The following is a 15869-nucleotide window of genomic DNA, read 5'->3' on the forward strand; positions in this document are numbered from 1 at the left end:
ACACATATTCAAACACACACAGACACACACACACAGTCCAACTAATGCCCTAATTTTCTACTGAATTTTGTTTTATTTATAACTCGGTTGGATTTAATTTGTTAACATCTGTTTGAGACTTTATATTGTTAATGAAAGAGAGAAGAAAAACTCACATATTGAAGATTCTGATAATAAGTGTTCATGTTGTTACTTGTTAGTCCAAATCAAAAGCAACCTCCAACCTGAGAATAAAACAGTTCAAGATTATGTATGCTAATGTTGTATAAGAACTTTATCTTGATGAAAATGTAAGGTTTTTAGATATATCTTAATAAAATTATACCGGTTCGTGCCTCAAGCTTTGAAGATTTGGAAAGAGCTAGCTAGTTGATGATAAGATGATCAAAGGGTTTGGATCTGGTTAAATGTTTTTAGGGTTTGAATGCTATATATGAATGCTTGAAGGAGATTATTGTAACTTGTAATTAAGGAACAAAGAGAATAATATATGTTGGAGCTTCTGAATTAACAAATTGTATGTTCTTCTAAATAAGGGTTGATGAAAGAAACATGAAGAAGATAATAAATCAAAGATGGATATATATAGCATATATAAGTGTCAAGGGTTAATTTGCTAAAATTTATTTTACTTTTATTTTCATAATTACGATATGTCGCCGGTACTTGCTACCTAAATTTCCCGGAAAATTACAAGCTTCCCACACCATATGGCCCACTTCACATTTATAGTTTATTACTTTTTATTTAATCTACATATAGGTTTGTCTTAATTAGTACTTTGAAGAACCCTCAACCACAAAGGAAAATTACATTTATCCACACATGTTGGCACCTCACATTTTAATGCCACTAGACTACATGCTTTTTAATTACATTTTAACTCACCCAACCTCTAAAGATATTAATTAATTTACATCTTAATTTACTACTAGACTAAAACTCAATCTTAATTACTTCGAAGAAACATGTTTTCACACACCTTGATAGTACAAGCCATTTGATTACATGCTAATTAACTTTTTTTTATTGACGACATTATAATTTAGTTAACCAAAATATTTAATTTTAATTAAAAAAAAAGGTTGTGGCTTAAGTGCTATCAAAGCTGTAATTTTAAAATAATACGTACTTTACTAACTAAAAATTAAAATAATGCAAAATAACCACTAAAATTCATAGAAATAATAAGTAATGGTATTAAAAGAATAATGTTTGGCTTGGGCTGATTTACGTGTATAGAACAACACGTTTTGAAACAAAAAAGAATAATATAAAATTAATATTAAGTTCTAATACAAGAGCCAAAAAAAAGACAATTAAAATAATCGTAATTAGAGCGCACAGAGTCATTCCATTCTCCATTTTGAACAGGAAGACGGTGTTCCTACTATGTGTTGGTGTCACCAATGCTCCCATGTACTTCACTCGTGTGCTCTTACAACAACAACAATAATTGTAACAATTAATTTTCTAAATACTAACCTACAAAAGATTTAATAGAAAAGATGCTAAGAAAAGTTTGGAGGAAATAACCACTAATTTGATTTAGTAACAATGGTACGTAGCTTGATTACAAGATCAAATGACTGTGGTATCTAGTCTCACTTGAGACATGAGATAAAAATGATAAAAAAAACTTTGATTGTTCATAATAATAATAATAATAATAGTAAAATTGGAGGGAAGGAGGCTTGGGGAAGGGGACTCAACTAGGAGTGTCAATTTCTGACATGACCCAAACCCGACATGAAAAAATATATGTTTGAGTCGCTAACATGACCCATTTTCTTAAACATGTCAACTCAAACCCGACACGCTTAAAAATGGGTCAACCCGAATTTGAACCGTTAAAAAGTGGGTTGACCTGTTAACCCATTTAAGAATTTTAGATCAAGAAGTTATATTTTGATTATAAAGATAAGAAAATTTTAAAGTTAAATACTTAAATTTTTAATTTTTCATATATCAATTAACTTAACTACTTTTTATCTACTTTTTACTTCCAAATTTTTTCTTTTAATAGTTATAACTTACTATTCTCTGGTTATTTCCATTCGTTTATTCTTATCTTAAGCCAAATATGTAAACCTAAGTTTGTTAGTTGATAATGAAAGATAAATAAATAAAAATAATTAGGTTTATCACAAATTATTAATAAGTTTTATATAAATAAGAGTAATTAATTGTTTAATTTATTAGTAAGTCAATAGTTATTACTCTGATTCGTATATGAACGTAAAATAGATTGACCCGAAAGACAATATGAACACGACACTAATTTAAATGGTCGACACGACACGAATAAACATATGGGTTGGGTTGGGATTGAAGAATCTCAACACGCTATCCCGTCAACCCGAAACCCATCAATCCAGTAACCCAACACGATTGACACCCTTATACTGAACCACAGAGTCTCACACTTTTATATTTGACAAGTTAACCGGCTAGAATGATGGGATTAATTGGTGTTCATTTCTATTACGTGTAAATTATACAGATCGTAGAAGGGGGAAGGCAAAAATCCAGAAAATATATAAGAGACAATAAATAACAAAGATCGAACTAGTTGGAGATGCTCTGCTTGTAAATCAAAAGGAGGAGAGAGAAAGCTAATTGAGGATATCGAGAGCCACATAGAAGAAAAATAAAGGAGAGAATTTTGTAGGATCAAAAGGTGTTGTAAGGTCACTTCTAGTGGGCGTCGTCTTGGGCGATATTAGACGATGACCAGTGAGAACACCGCCTCCCTGGTGATTTTAGGGGCGAGGGGGGGGGGGGGTGCCGGGTAATTGTCGTCGCTTTCCTTCTGATTTTTATTATTATAATAATTGATTGTGTGTATATATAATATATAGATAAATGATCCAATACAATAACACCTAATCGTACATTACGTATGCGACTCGTATCCCCATCGATTTCAAATAACACGCGGTGGAAATACTGTAATTTTCATCAAATCTGATTCACTGCTCCCATCGATTCCGTCCACCCTTACCATGACCGTTCAGCAATCCGTCACCATCCAACGATTTTGTCCGCCGTCCACCATCCCACAATTCCGTCCACCGTACACCATCTTCTTCCGTCACGACTTGTTTACAGGTCAGTTTATAAAATTGACCAATTGAAATTGTTAAACTAATTGATCAATTAAACTTTGAAATTGGTCAAATTAATCATCAATTTTAAGTTTCAATTGATCAATTTTGAGTTTTGAGTGATGGGTTTTAACTGAACGTTTAAAGTTTTAAGCGCCATTTGCAGAAACCCAGTTGCAGACGTTCCATATTTTGTTTATACGATCGAATCGATGATCAAATTGACAATCGATTGATAATGTTTGATGATTACGAGAAAATTCCTTAAACGTATTAGAACGTTTAAAGATGTTCATTTTTTTTGAACACCAAGAACTTCATTGAACGTTTAAAGATGTACATTTTTTTGAACACCCAGTACTTTATTGAACGTTTAAAAATGTTCTTTTTTGGTCAGAACGCTTAAAGGTCTTCAGTTTTGTTTCAGAACGTTTAAACATAATATTTTGAACCCTAATCAGAGCTCGATTGAGTGCATTATTTCTGCTATTCCATAATCGATTGATGAATCTAAATACTTCTACACATCAATTCGATTGATTAAATCATCATTTTTTGATCAATTTTGAAGATTTCTTGATGTTCAACGCCGTTCGATTTTGATTTGGTTTTTGACTTTAGAGATTTCATACTTTAAACTGTGATTAGAGTTTAGAAATTTGATTAGATTGAGCGGCGAGTTCCGAATTTGGATCAGATTCGATTTGTAATCGATGAATTTTGATCGCGAACTAATGTTGGGTTATTTACGAAATTGCCACCGCGTGTTTTTTAATCTAACGCTCTGGAAGGTCGCATACGTAATGTATGATAAGCCATTATTGTACGTTATCCCACCCCTACTATATATACATGTATATATATATGTATATATATATATTGCTACAACACCATAACACTCCAAAACAAAAAACCCACCATTTGCTGACTGGGCGTCACATGACGCAAAACGCTCATTTTGTAGCCTCTCCACTACATATAGCGTAACTCTACAAAGTTGGCTGGACGTCACGTGACGTAAATGCCAAGAGTTAAAAGTTTTAACTACACATAATCTAAGTGGTGGTTGATGACATCTAATTGATTAAATAGAATAAAAATATTATCATCAAAAGCCACCAACAAGTAAACAACTTAATTATTCCAAAAAGTATTAGAACAAACTAATTTGGGTCAAGTTATTATGTAAAAGAGAAATAAAAATGAAAATGACAAGAATGGTTTATAATCACATAAAAAGTCTTAAAAATTTTTATTAAAGATAATAAAAAATTCATAACTCAAATTTAATAAAATACCGAAAAAGTAAAAACACAAAAATGTTTTCTATCGTCTTATGATTAAAGAGAATAAAAACATTATCATCACAAGCCACCAACAAGTAAACAACATTACTTAATTATTCCAGAAAGTATCAGAACAAACTAATTTAATATAATAGAATCAAAATATAAGGTTAAGTTATTATTCTATAAAAGAGAAATAAAAATGAAAACTATAGGAATAATTTCTAGTCTTATAAAAAACTTCTAAAAAATATAATTGAAAAATCATAACTTAAATTTATTAAAAAAATGAAAAGGTAAAAACACAAAAAAAATTTCACCGTCTTTCTCATTATAAAAAAAGAAAGACACAATGTTAAGGGAAAAAAAATCATTGCGTTTTTTGTTTATTATTATGTTTTATGTTTATTTTCGCCATTGATTGCGTTTTTTTCTTGATGTTGTGTTATAATACTCAACATTGTGTTATATTTTGCGCCATATTGTGTCTTTTTTTAGTTATAATCGTGTCTTTTGTTCATTTTCGTAATTGTGCATTTTCGTGTTGGAAAGAGAATGGCGGAGGAAACATTTGAGTTTTTTAATTTTGTTTTCGTTTTTTTATTATTTTTTAAGTTATGATTTTTTTTTATTATTTTTTGTGAATTTTTTGTTAAAAGATTTTTTTTTCATACATCTTTCTCGTTTTTGTGTTCCTTTGTGTTTTAAACTTTCCCTCAAAATATATTACCAAAATGTAGAACAACCGGAGATAACTTTAAACTATTTGTTACTAGTAGACCTTCGAGTATGTTGATTTTCTTTAAAACTGAAGATAACTTGAAGATATTTAAAAACTTTTTATGGTTGGGTAGACCAGCTAGTGAGAGTCTTTTACCATTGAGTCACCGTGTACGAAATCCATTCATAAAAAGGTAGAACAATATGTATTTATATATAGTCGCCTTTCAAAATAAAAAAAAACAATAAAAGAATAATAATAAGGCTGTAAGGTATGGATACCATTATGCCTAGGAAAATACTGATGTGTCATATGGTGCCTTCGGTGAACACCACCCCACTCAAATTGGCACCGCCATCTAGAGGTGCACAAACCGGTTTTTTTAAAAAAACCGGTTCGGTTATTAACCGGGCCGGTTTTTTTTGGCCCGGAAAAAAACCGGTTCGGTTAATAACCGGACCGGTTAATAACCGGTTTTTTGCTGTCAAAACCCTAACCGGTCTAACCGGTTAGGACCGGTTTAGAAACCGGTTAGAACCGGTTAATTAACCGGTTTTTTTATTAACCGGTTTTTTTATAGATGTTTGTGGGGGTAAAATGGTAAAAAAAAAAAAAACGGTCCAAAAACAAAAAAAACGGGCATATAGCCGTTATAAACCGGTTTTTTTATAAACCGGTTTTTTTATAAACCGGTTAACCGGTTTTTCCATAACCGGTTAATAAAAAAAACCGGTTTTTCCATTAACCGGTTCGTTAACCGGTTTTGGATCTAGAACTTGTAACCGAAAGACGAACCGGCGGTTTCTAAACCGGTCAAACCGGTTTTTAAAAAACCGGTTTTCGTAAAAACCGGTTTCCGGTTTAAACCGGTAAACCGGTTCACCAACCGGTTTTTTTGGCCATCTCTACCGCCATCGATGAAGTTTAGGAGGTAAATTTGCCGAAAATTCTGCCACTCCATTTGAGTAGTTACAAATTAGATGATAATTATTTATTCAAATTAATACCTACCATTGTTGACCATTTCAACAAAAATAAAAAATAAATGTTTTATTTTATTTTATAAATCTATCTGTTGTCTTAGTTTGTTTTCCTTTTTTTAATAAATTATAATTACAAAACTTAGCAAACCATATAAGTAAACTCCTTATTTCTTTCTTTTTTCATATAAAAACTTACAAGTCTCTCTCAACTAAGATGGATTTTTCATCCGATGATGAGTCGAGTTCGGTTGTTCCGCTTTTTATCCACACAATCGTGTCTACTGCAACCGCTACCGTAACCGGCGATAAAATTCGATACCAAAATCGAGAAGAGCTGCTTTTAATAGAGACCGTGAAGTGGGTCACGAGCGTCTACTAGCTGATTACTTCTTGCTAATTTTATCAATAAATGGAACTTTATTTTTATTTATGTTTTAATTTAGTTATATTAAATTAATTAATTTTAGTTATATTAAATTGTTGTAATATAAATATTATTATTTTATTTGAAAAGTAAGAAAGTGATGAATTGATGTACATTTTCATAGAATTATGAAAAATATTAAAGTGAAGTATGGTATGATATGATGAGACATGTCAATATAATTAAGAAATAAAATAACATCCATACCTTAAGTATCTAGATATCTTCTGATATTAAATCCACCCCGAATTAATGTTTGACTTTCTTTGGGGGGGTCACATGGTAAACACCACACAACTTTATAGTTGTATGTCTTCTAGCAATAATTCAGCCCCAAGTCTTTCTTTAAAGTTTAAACTATTAGCGGATTTGTATTAGTAAAATTAGACAATAATTCAGCCCCAAGTCTTTCTTTAAAGTTTAAACTATTAGCGGATTTGTATTAGTAAAATTATTCGTCGTAACCTTAAAATACTGTTATTAGTGATGTCTTTGATATTTAATAAAAGGGCATTATAGTTAAACATATTGAAAGTTGTATAACTGTAAGTCCCCCGGGGCGTCGCTAATCGATACGAGATCCGCACGAGGTTTAGGAGTGCGGAATCCTCCTAGACTCGTTTAATGGTGTAGAAGACGAAGAACACGATTACACACAAACAAATACACGAACAAACACACGAATAGAATAAACGAATCTGCAGATCCTTTATATAATAACAAAGACACGTTTCATACCGAACAAAAACAAAGACACGGCCGACCCGAGGTGAGCTCTACATCGGGCCGTCCCACACGAATCTCCCTCTCTGTTTCTCTCTAGACAATTGAATTGAACACAAAATACTCTAAGTTTCTGGATACTAAACCCTAAACAAGACACACATATATATAGATAACCAACTTCGCGGGCTTGGGCTTGGGCCTGTAGGCGAAGTTGTTCTAACTTCGCCTATGGCGAAGTTGTTCTAACTTCGTCACTTCGTCTCCGTTGATCAGAATTGCATAGCGACGGTCACAAAATGCACCAACAGACTCCCCTTTGACCGTTGCTCTCAATTATAACAAACACAAAAGATCATCTTTACATAAATAATATGCTCTGACCGCAATCCAGTAATGACGAAAACCCGAACAAAATTTGACTTTCTTCAGTTGGTCAACCTCGAACAACACCAATTTCTTTGCCCAAAAACACCCAAATATGTGTCAATATCCAGTTTCAATCAATATCCCATTCACAACTTCAACTCCAAATCCAGAGTTGACCCGTATTTGTTCACACGTAAGACCAAGAGATACCAAGTTTCACTCGTTGCCGGAACGTCTTCGGTCTCACAATAATCGTGTACACCTGGCCATTCGGACGAAAACTCCAAACAATTTTTTATTTTATTTTATTTATTTATTTATTTTTTAACATCGCCAAAAGTCAACTTCGTCTGAAAGTCAACTTCGCTTGAAAGTCAACTTCGCCTAAAAGTCAACTTCGCCAAAACCCTAAAATTTTAGCGACAACTTCGCCTGAACCCAATAACTTCGCCTACGGCGGCTGTTCGGCCAAAAACACATCAGAAACGTGCCAGAAACACCAAAACGCAGATCTCGAACCATAGCATAAGAGCCTAAGGCTCAGATACCACTTGTAAGTCCCCCCGGGGCGTCGCTGATCGATACGAGATCCGCACGAGGTCTAGGAGTGCGGAATCCTCCTAGACTCGTTTAATGGTGTAGAAGACGAAGAACACGATTACACACAAACAAATACACGAACAAACACACGAATGGAATAAACGAATCTGCAGATCCTTTATATAATAACAAAGACACGTTACATACCGAACAAAAACAAAGACACGTCCGACCCGAGGTGAGCTCTACCTCGGGCCGTCCCACACGAATCTCCCTCTCTGTTTCTCTCTAGACAATTGAATTGAACACAAAATACTCTAAGTTTCTGGATACTTGTCACACCCCGACCAAAGGCTGCGGAACATGCCGGGGTGCAACGATTGCTCATAAGCGCATGACACTATTTAAAGCGACAATATTTAACAAACTCATTTCATTTCACATCTAAGGCCCCAAATCCGGTAGCCCTACTTTAGCGTCGGATTTACTCATAAACACAGTTCTTGCAATCAGAGTTAATTAAAACTTTCGCGGAAACGTTTACTTGAAGCATTCGTTACAAAACATTCAATCTCTTCTCTGATACTATAAAACAAATCATTATATTTAAAACATCTTTTCTTCCATCTTAAGATGCCAGCCGTTCAATCCATGCCATGTGCCATCCTCATGCTAGTTCTTTGGTCTGATCACCTGCGTGCATACTAAAAGTCAGCTACGCTGAGTGAGTTCTAGTTAATCAAGCAACTTATCATATAACCACTACATGCATCATATACGTATCCGCAGACACGTAGTCCACTATCTAACCTGCTTACCTTACCACTTAGCCTCTTATTTACACCTACACCTTGCCACTTTGCCACTTTAATAACGTATAACGTTATGCCACTTTGCCACTTTAATAACGTATAACGTTATGCCACTTTGCCACTTTGCCGCTTTAATAACGTAGTCACGTATAGGCTTACCCTACCACGTACTATCGTCGTGCCACTAACACCCTTACTACACTCTTGCCACTTCTAACACGCTCTACCTCTACTTGTCTACAACATGCTTCATATCATTTACATAATAAGCAAGTCACATCATAGCATTCATACACACTAATAACCACTTGGCAATCACTATCCTTGGCGATGCGTGCAATATCCGAAGATCGTTCACGCACCAACAAGTATTATATAATAGCTACCTCGTATAACATCTATAGCATACACTTACCACTTAAGGTAAGTGTATTCACACTTCACATCGAGTATGCACACAGCCCCGAAAACATAACAAGGAAATGGGGCTAGAAACTCACCTGAACACGGTTCGTTAATCGTAATCCCTTCCTTTAGGTTTTTAATTTATTTTCTAAGCGAACTTAACTTTAGGCGAAGTTAAACCTTAAGCGAACTTAGCTTTAGGCGAAGTTAAACCTTAGGCGAACTTAGCTTTAGGCGTAGTTAAACATTAGGCGAACTTAGCTTTAGGCGAAGTTAAACCTTAGGCGAACTTAGCTTTAGGCGAAGTTAAACCTTAGGCGAACTTAGCTTTAGGCGAAGTTGTCATAAGGCGAACTTAGCTTTAGGCGAAGTTGTCATCAGGCGAACTTAGCTTTGCAGGCGAAGTTCATCAGGGGAACTTAGCTTGCAGGCGAAGTTGTCGGCTGCAGCTACTGTTCGTCGTTAATCATCTTCGTTTCTTAACCAAATAACTCGATTTAGGTATCCACGGAATCGTCTGACCAGCGCCTACAAACCCCAACCATCAAATCGACCTAACATCGATGTTTAAAGGGTGCGATTTAGGCATATAGGTTACGGGTTCTTTTATCAATCGATTAACCCATCAAATCGTAACCATTTTCAGAAAGTTTAGCTTTGTTGGATTCGTTTTTACCATACAAACACAGATCTATCATTTCTATACTAATCCAAACTTAAACGAACAAGTTCTCGATATAAACGTACCGTAAATGAGTCGAACTACGAACACGAGCTGGTCTTGTTGCTTTGGTTCGTCACGACGATCTAGCACCAACGAGCCCGGGTCCTCGCCTTTGGATCTTGGTTCGGGTTGTGTGTTTTGGGGTGTGTAGAGATTAGGATGGATAAATGGATGGAATGGAAATGATTGGGGTTTAAGGGGGTATTTATACTCCCTTAAGCCCATGGACCGAAGGCCCATATTTCCTTTTGGTCCCTATCTAATCCCATCTAACTATCCTACTAAGTCTTCATATTTTGCTATTATTATTATCGTTCCACTAACTCGTTTATTTCACCCGACAAAATAATATATTAAATATTACTTTAGAAATTTCGGGATGTTACATCACAACATCGAAAATGTCACATAACCAAATATTCATAACTCAAATACAACAAAATATAACAAAATATAGCAAATCAAATATTGTTCATTTTTGCTAATATCCTAACGGTATTTGTGATGTTTTCTTCACCGAACTACATAATCAACCTAGATGCAAACCTGTAACATTTCATAAAATAAAGTTTATCAACACAAAGGTTGGTGAGCAATTCATAAGTTTGAACAATAGATATATAGTATGAAAAGCCACAAAACTAGTATACAAAACCATAAATAATAGCTATAAACTTGGATAAATAGTTATCGCTAACAAGTTAGCGACACCCAACTATAAGGGGTTGCCAAATAGTTTAGGATTTTATAATTATCGTTAATTGCATTACGTTAACGACACCTTGCCATGAGGGGTTGCCAAATGGTCTAGGATTTATAGTTCCACCATCCAAAAGCGATAAACACATAGTCAAATAAGCATAGAACACCAAATCGAGCAATTATTCAAGTAAGGTATACAACAACGTTTGTGGTTTAAGACCCCAAGTATAAAACATTTAGTTTAGATAAGTTGAAATGTCACCCCCAAAATAAAAGATAGAAAACGGGGTATGAAGTTACTCACGTTCAAGTAATAAACTTGAAAGATTGATTATTTGGAGATTTGCCGGAACGACGAGTTTAACGTATGAAGCCTAAATAAAAGAAAGTCTTGGATTTAGAAAGGTTGTCTTGAAGATCTTTAAATAAAATAATTGTTGCAAAAACTAATCAATTAAAGTTTAAGGTTTAAAATGTAACTATTTAATAATTTATAATAATAACCCTTTTAAAAAATGTAAGTTTGCTCAAAACCGGGTTAAAGTATCTAACCTTAATATTTACTTAACCAATGTTAAGTAATAAGGTGGGGAAAATGCTAAAATGCAAGTTCCATTAGGCTAAAGATACTAAAACGGGTTTTTAACGAGTGTTCAGGTTGTCGGTTCGGGTCTTGACAAATGGTCGAACCCAAAGTCAACTTTCCAAAATATTAATTGTTATGAGATAACTCATTAAAACATACTAACACTTAACCAAGTACGTAGATCTATTGTTTAGAACTAACAACGCACGTTAAGCGAGTGTTCGGTTTTGTCGGTCCAAACTATGTTATGAGATCAAGTTGGATCCAACTATTCCAAGTACTTAAGAAAAATAATTAAAATCAGTTTGTAAACTATTTTTTTTAAAGAAATATACAAGTCTTGATAACTAAAAACACACTTGTGTGTCTTAAGCGAGTAAAAGTCGGTATAGTTCGGTCTCCATCTCACAAATAGTTCATAGATGGTTTCTACATGCCCAAATATCATAGAACTTGTATATTGGTTTATAAATGAAAAAACTTAAATTTTACAACAAAAAAAGTTAACTACAAGTCTTTTAAGCAAAAGTTTCGGTTTAGTTCGGTTTCCATCTCCCAACGAGTTCATAGATGGATTCCATATGCTTAATATCAAAGAACTTGTAAAAATGATTTTTGAAACTAATCTAGCAATAAACATGTTTAAACAACTATTTTAACAAAACTAGTAAACAAAAGTTCGGTTTCCGGTTTGGACTAGTTTCGGTTAAACCGAGGTTAGTCTTATACTAACCCACACCATGGAACTTGTAAATAAGATGAACAAACTAAAGGGTTAGAAGTTAGTCATAAGTGATATGTATAATAAGTTATGTGTGTGTAAATATATATCAAGAACACGAAGTCCTCCATGAAGCCTTGCCTTATGACATTCGAAACTTAACCAACCAAAGTCGGTGAAGTAACAAATAAAGGAAACAAGGGGTGTGTATTATATATATGTTGTACCACCATATTCAAGAGTTAGTAATGTTAGATGAACAAGTTAGAATGAAAGACTATAGTTAGTTTGACTTGAGAAGTCAAAACTTCAAAAAATACATAAGAAATAACAACCTTGAATCTATGGAGTTTGAGAGAGTTTTTTGGAGATGTAGCAAGAGTAAAATGAAGAAGATGGGTGTGTATATATAGGGAAGGAGTGAAGGGTTGGGTATAAAGATTCTTTTATGGTTTGCATAAAAATGGGTATGTTTAAATGGTCAAACAATGCATAATATAAAAAAAACAATATTTTATATATTTTATATATTTTAAATGACAAGATCCAATATTTTATATATTTGAAACGTTCGGGTTACAAACGGGTCGGGTTTACATAACAAAAGTGACCCGAAATTGACGAATGTCACAGTATTCCCTACTTTAGGAAATTTCGTCCCGAAATTAAGATGAAGACAACGATGCAAACAAATGTGGATACTTCTCTTTCATTGCGTCTTCTCGCTCCTAAGTAAACTCCGCGCCACGCCGTGATTCTTAACGAACTTTTACTAACCGAATACGACTACGTTTGGTTTTCTTCTCGTTGCGATCGATAATCTCAACGGGTCGTTCAACCATAATCATAAACTCATCAACATGAACTTCATCGAGGGGTATATGAAGATTACCCTCGGCTAGGCACTTTTTGAGATTCGAAACATGAAATGTCGGATGAACACCGGCAAGTTCTTTCGGTAGTTCAAGTCGATACGCTACTTTCCCAACACGCTCAAGAATTTTAAAAGGACCAACGAAACGAGGAGCTAGTTTATCCTTCTTTCCAAAACGGACTACCCCTTCCAAGGAGATAATTTTAGAAGGACAAGATCGTCAACATTAAATTCGATCGGTTTTCGCCGTTTGTCGGCGTAACTCTTTTGACGATTTCTAGCGGTTAGGAGATTTTTACGGATTTGATCAATGACGTCGGTGGCTTCTTGGACCATTTCGGGTCCCGTGATTTGAGCTTCACCGATTTCGTTCCAACAAATCGGGGAACGACATTTACGACCGTAAAGAGCTTGAAAAGGAGCCACATCAATGCTAGAGTGGTAGCTATTGTTGTAGGAGAACTCGATGAACGGAAGATGAGAATCCCAATTCCCACCGAAATCAAGAACACATGCTCATAGCATTTCCTCGAGTGTTTGGATTGTACGTTCGGATTGACCGTCCGTTTAAGGATGATAAGCGGTGCTAAGATCGAGACGTGTTCCCAAAGCTTCTTGAAGTGAACGCCAAAAATGAGAGGTAAAACGGGCATCGCGGTCGGAGATGATAGACAATGGCAAACCGTGTCGGCACACAATTTCCCGAACATAGATTTGAGCAAGCTGCTCGACAGAATACTTCTCGCGGATCGGAATGAAATGAGCAGATTTGGTTAATCGATCGATGATCACCCAAATGCTATCGTTGCCTTTTTGGGTTTTGGGTAATTTGGTGATAAAGTCCATTTCAATGTCTTCCCATTTCCAAACGGGAATCGGTGGTTGCTCGAGTAGACCAAAAGGTCTTTGATGTTCGGCTTTGACTTTCGAGCAAGTAAGACATTTAGATACAAACAACGCTACGTCCTTTTTCATACCCGGCCACCAAAAGGTAGCACGAAGATCGAAGTACATCTTATCCGCACCGGGATGAACGGAATAGTGCGAATTATGAGCTTCGTCGAGAATACAAGTACGAAGGTCATCGCGATCGGGAACCCACAAACGATTGAGAAAATACAAAAGACCATCGGGTTTGGTTTCGAGTTGAAGTTTGGCTCAACATGACATTTCATCATACATGTTACCTTCCTCAACGGAGGTGCATTGAGCTTGAAGGATACGAATTTGAAGATCGGTTTGAACAATGACGCTTAGAAGCAGAACGGATTTAACATTAACCTTTCAACTTAGGGCGTCGGCGACACCATTCGCTTTACCGGGGTGGTAGCGAATCTCGCAGTCGTAATCACTAAGTAATTCTGCCCATCGTCGTTGTCTCATGTTGAGATCTTTTTGGTCAAAAATGTGTTGAAGGCTTTTATGATCGGTAAAAACCACACATTTTGTTCCATAAAGGTAATGTCTCCATATTTTGAGAGCGAAAACGACGGCACCAAGTTCGAGATCGTGAGTCGTATAGTTCTTCTCGTTGACCTTAAGTTGCCTTGATGCGTATGCGATGACTTGACCTCGTTGCATGAGAACACAACCAAGTCATTGATGGGATGCATCACAAAATACAACAAAATCGTCGTTTCCATCGGGAAGAGTTAGAATAGGAGCATTGCAAAGCATGTCCTTGAGAGTACAAAAGGCTTCCTCTTGCTTCGAACCCCAATCGAAGGGTTGTCCCTTATGGGTGAGAGAGGTAAGAGGCAAAGAGATCTTGGAAAAATTCCGAATGAAAAGCCGATAATATCCGGCCAAACCGAAGAAGGATCGAATTTCCGTGGGAGTCGTTGGAGTTTTCCAATCCTTAACAGCCTTAATTTTAGCAGGATCAACATGAATACCTTTGTCGTTTACGATATGTCCCAAAAATTGAACTTCCTCGAGCCAAAATTCACATTTGGAGAATTTGGCATAGAGTTGTTCGTTTCTAAGGAGCTCGAGAATGGAACGCAAATGATGTTCATGTTCGGCTTTGGATTTAGAGAAGATAAGGATGTCATCAATAAAGACAATAACGAATTTATCAAGGAATGGTTTACAAACGCGGTTCATGAGGTCCATAAACACCGCGGGTGCATTTGTTAACCCGAAGGGCATAACCAAAAATTCGAAATGTCCATATCGAGTACGGAAAGCGGTTTTTGGAATGTCTTCTTCGCGAACACGCAATTGATGATAACCCGATCGAAGATCAATTTTGGAGAAACAAGTTGCGCCTTGAAGTTGGTCGAATAAGTCGTCGATACATGGCAATGGATAACGATTTTTAATAGTAAGTTTGTTGAGTTCTCGATAATCGATGCACATACGAAACGAACCATCCTTCTTTTTCACGACGAGAACAGGAGCGCCCCAAGGAGAAGACCTTGGACGAATGAAGCATTTATCGGAAAGTTCTTCGAGTTGGTTTGATAGTTCTTGCATTTCCGACGGGGCTAGACGATAAGGAGCCTTGGCCACGGGCATCGCGCCGGGCACAAGATCGATTTGGAATTCAATCGGACGAACGGGAGGAAGACCGGTAACATCATCGGGAAAGACATCAAGGAAATCACGAACAATAGGAATATCTTGGATCTTCCTTTCCTTTTTGTCTTTTGTCACCGAGAGAGCTAAAAACGGAACGTACTTTTGGCGTAAGTACTTTTGCGATTGAGAACACGACATGAGATTTAGCCTTCGAGACGTTGTGTTTCCAATGACCTTAAGAACCTTGCCGTTGACAAGCGGAATGCGAATGAATTTATCAAAACAAACGACTTCGGCACGGTGCAAAGACAACCAATCCATGCCTACTATGACATCGAAGCTACCCATTTGCATCGGGATGAGATCGAT

At 35.7% G+C, this 15869-nt stretch overlaps 1 protein-coding gene across 1 annotated transcript in view; it reads left to right on the forward strand.

The window, feature by feature from the left end:
- The window catches only part of LOC143558436 (nicotinate N-methyltransferase 1-like), an 80163-nt gene that overhangs the window by 14936 nt on the left and 49358 nt on the right, over positions 1–15869 (forward strand). The gene's annotated exons all lie outside the window — the stretch shown is intronic.

The sequence above is a fragment of the Bidens hawaiensis genome, unplaced genomic scaffold (assembly GCF_021521415.1).
Source record: "Bidens hawaiensis isolate Kalapana, Puna unplaced genomic scaffold, B.hawaiensis_p1.1 tig00001087_1, whole genome shotgun sequence".
In the NCBI taxonomy this organism is placed as follows: Eukaryota; Viridiplantae; Streptophyta; class Magnoliopsida; order Asterales; family Asteraceae; genus Bidens; species Bidens hawaiensis.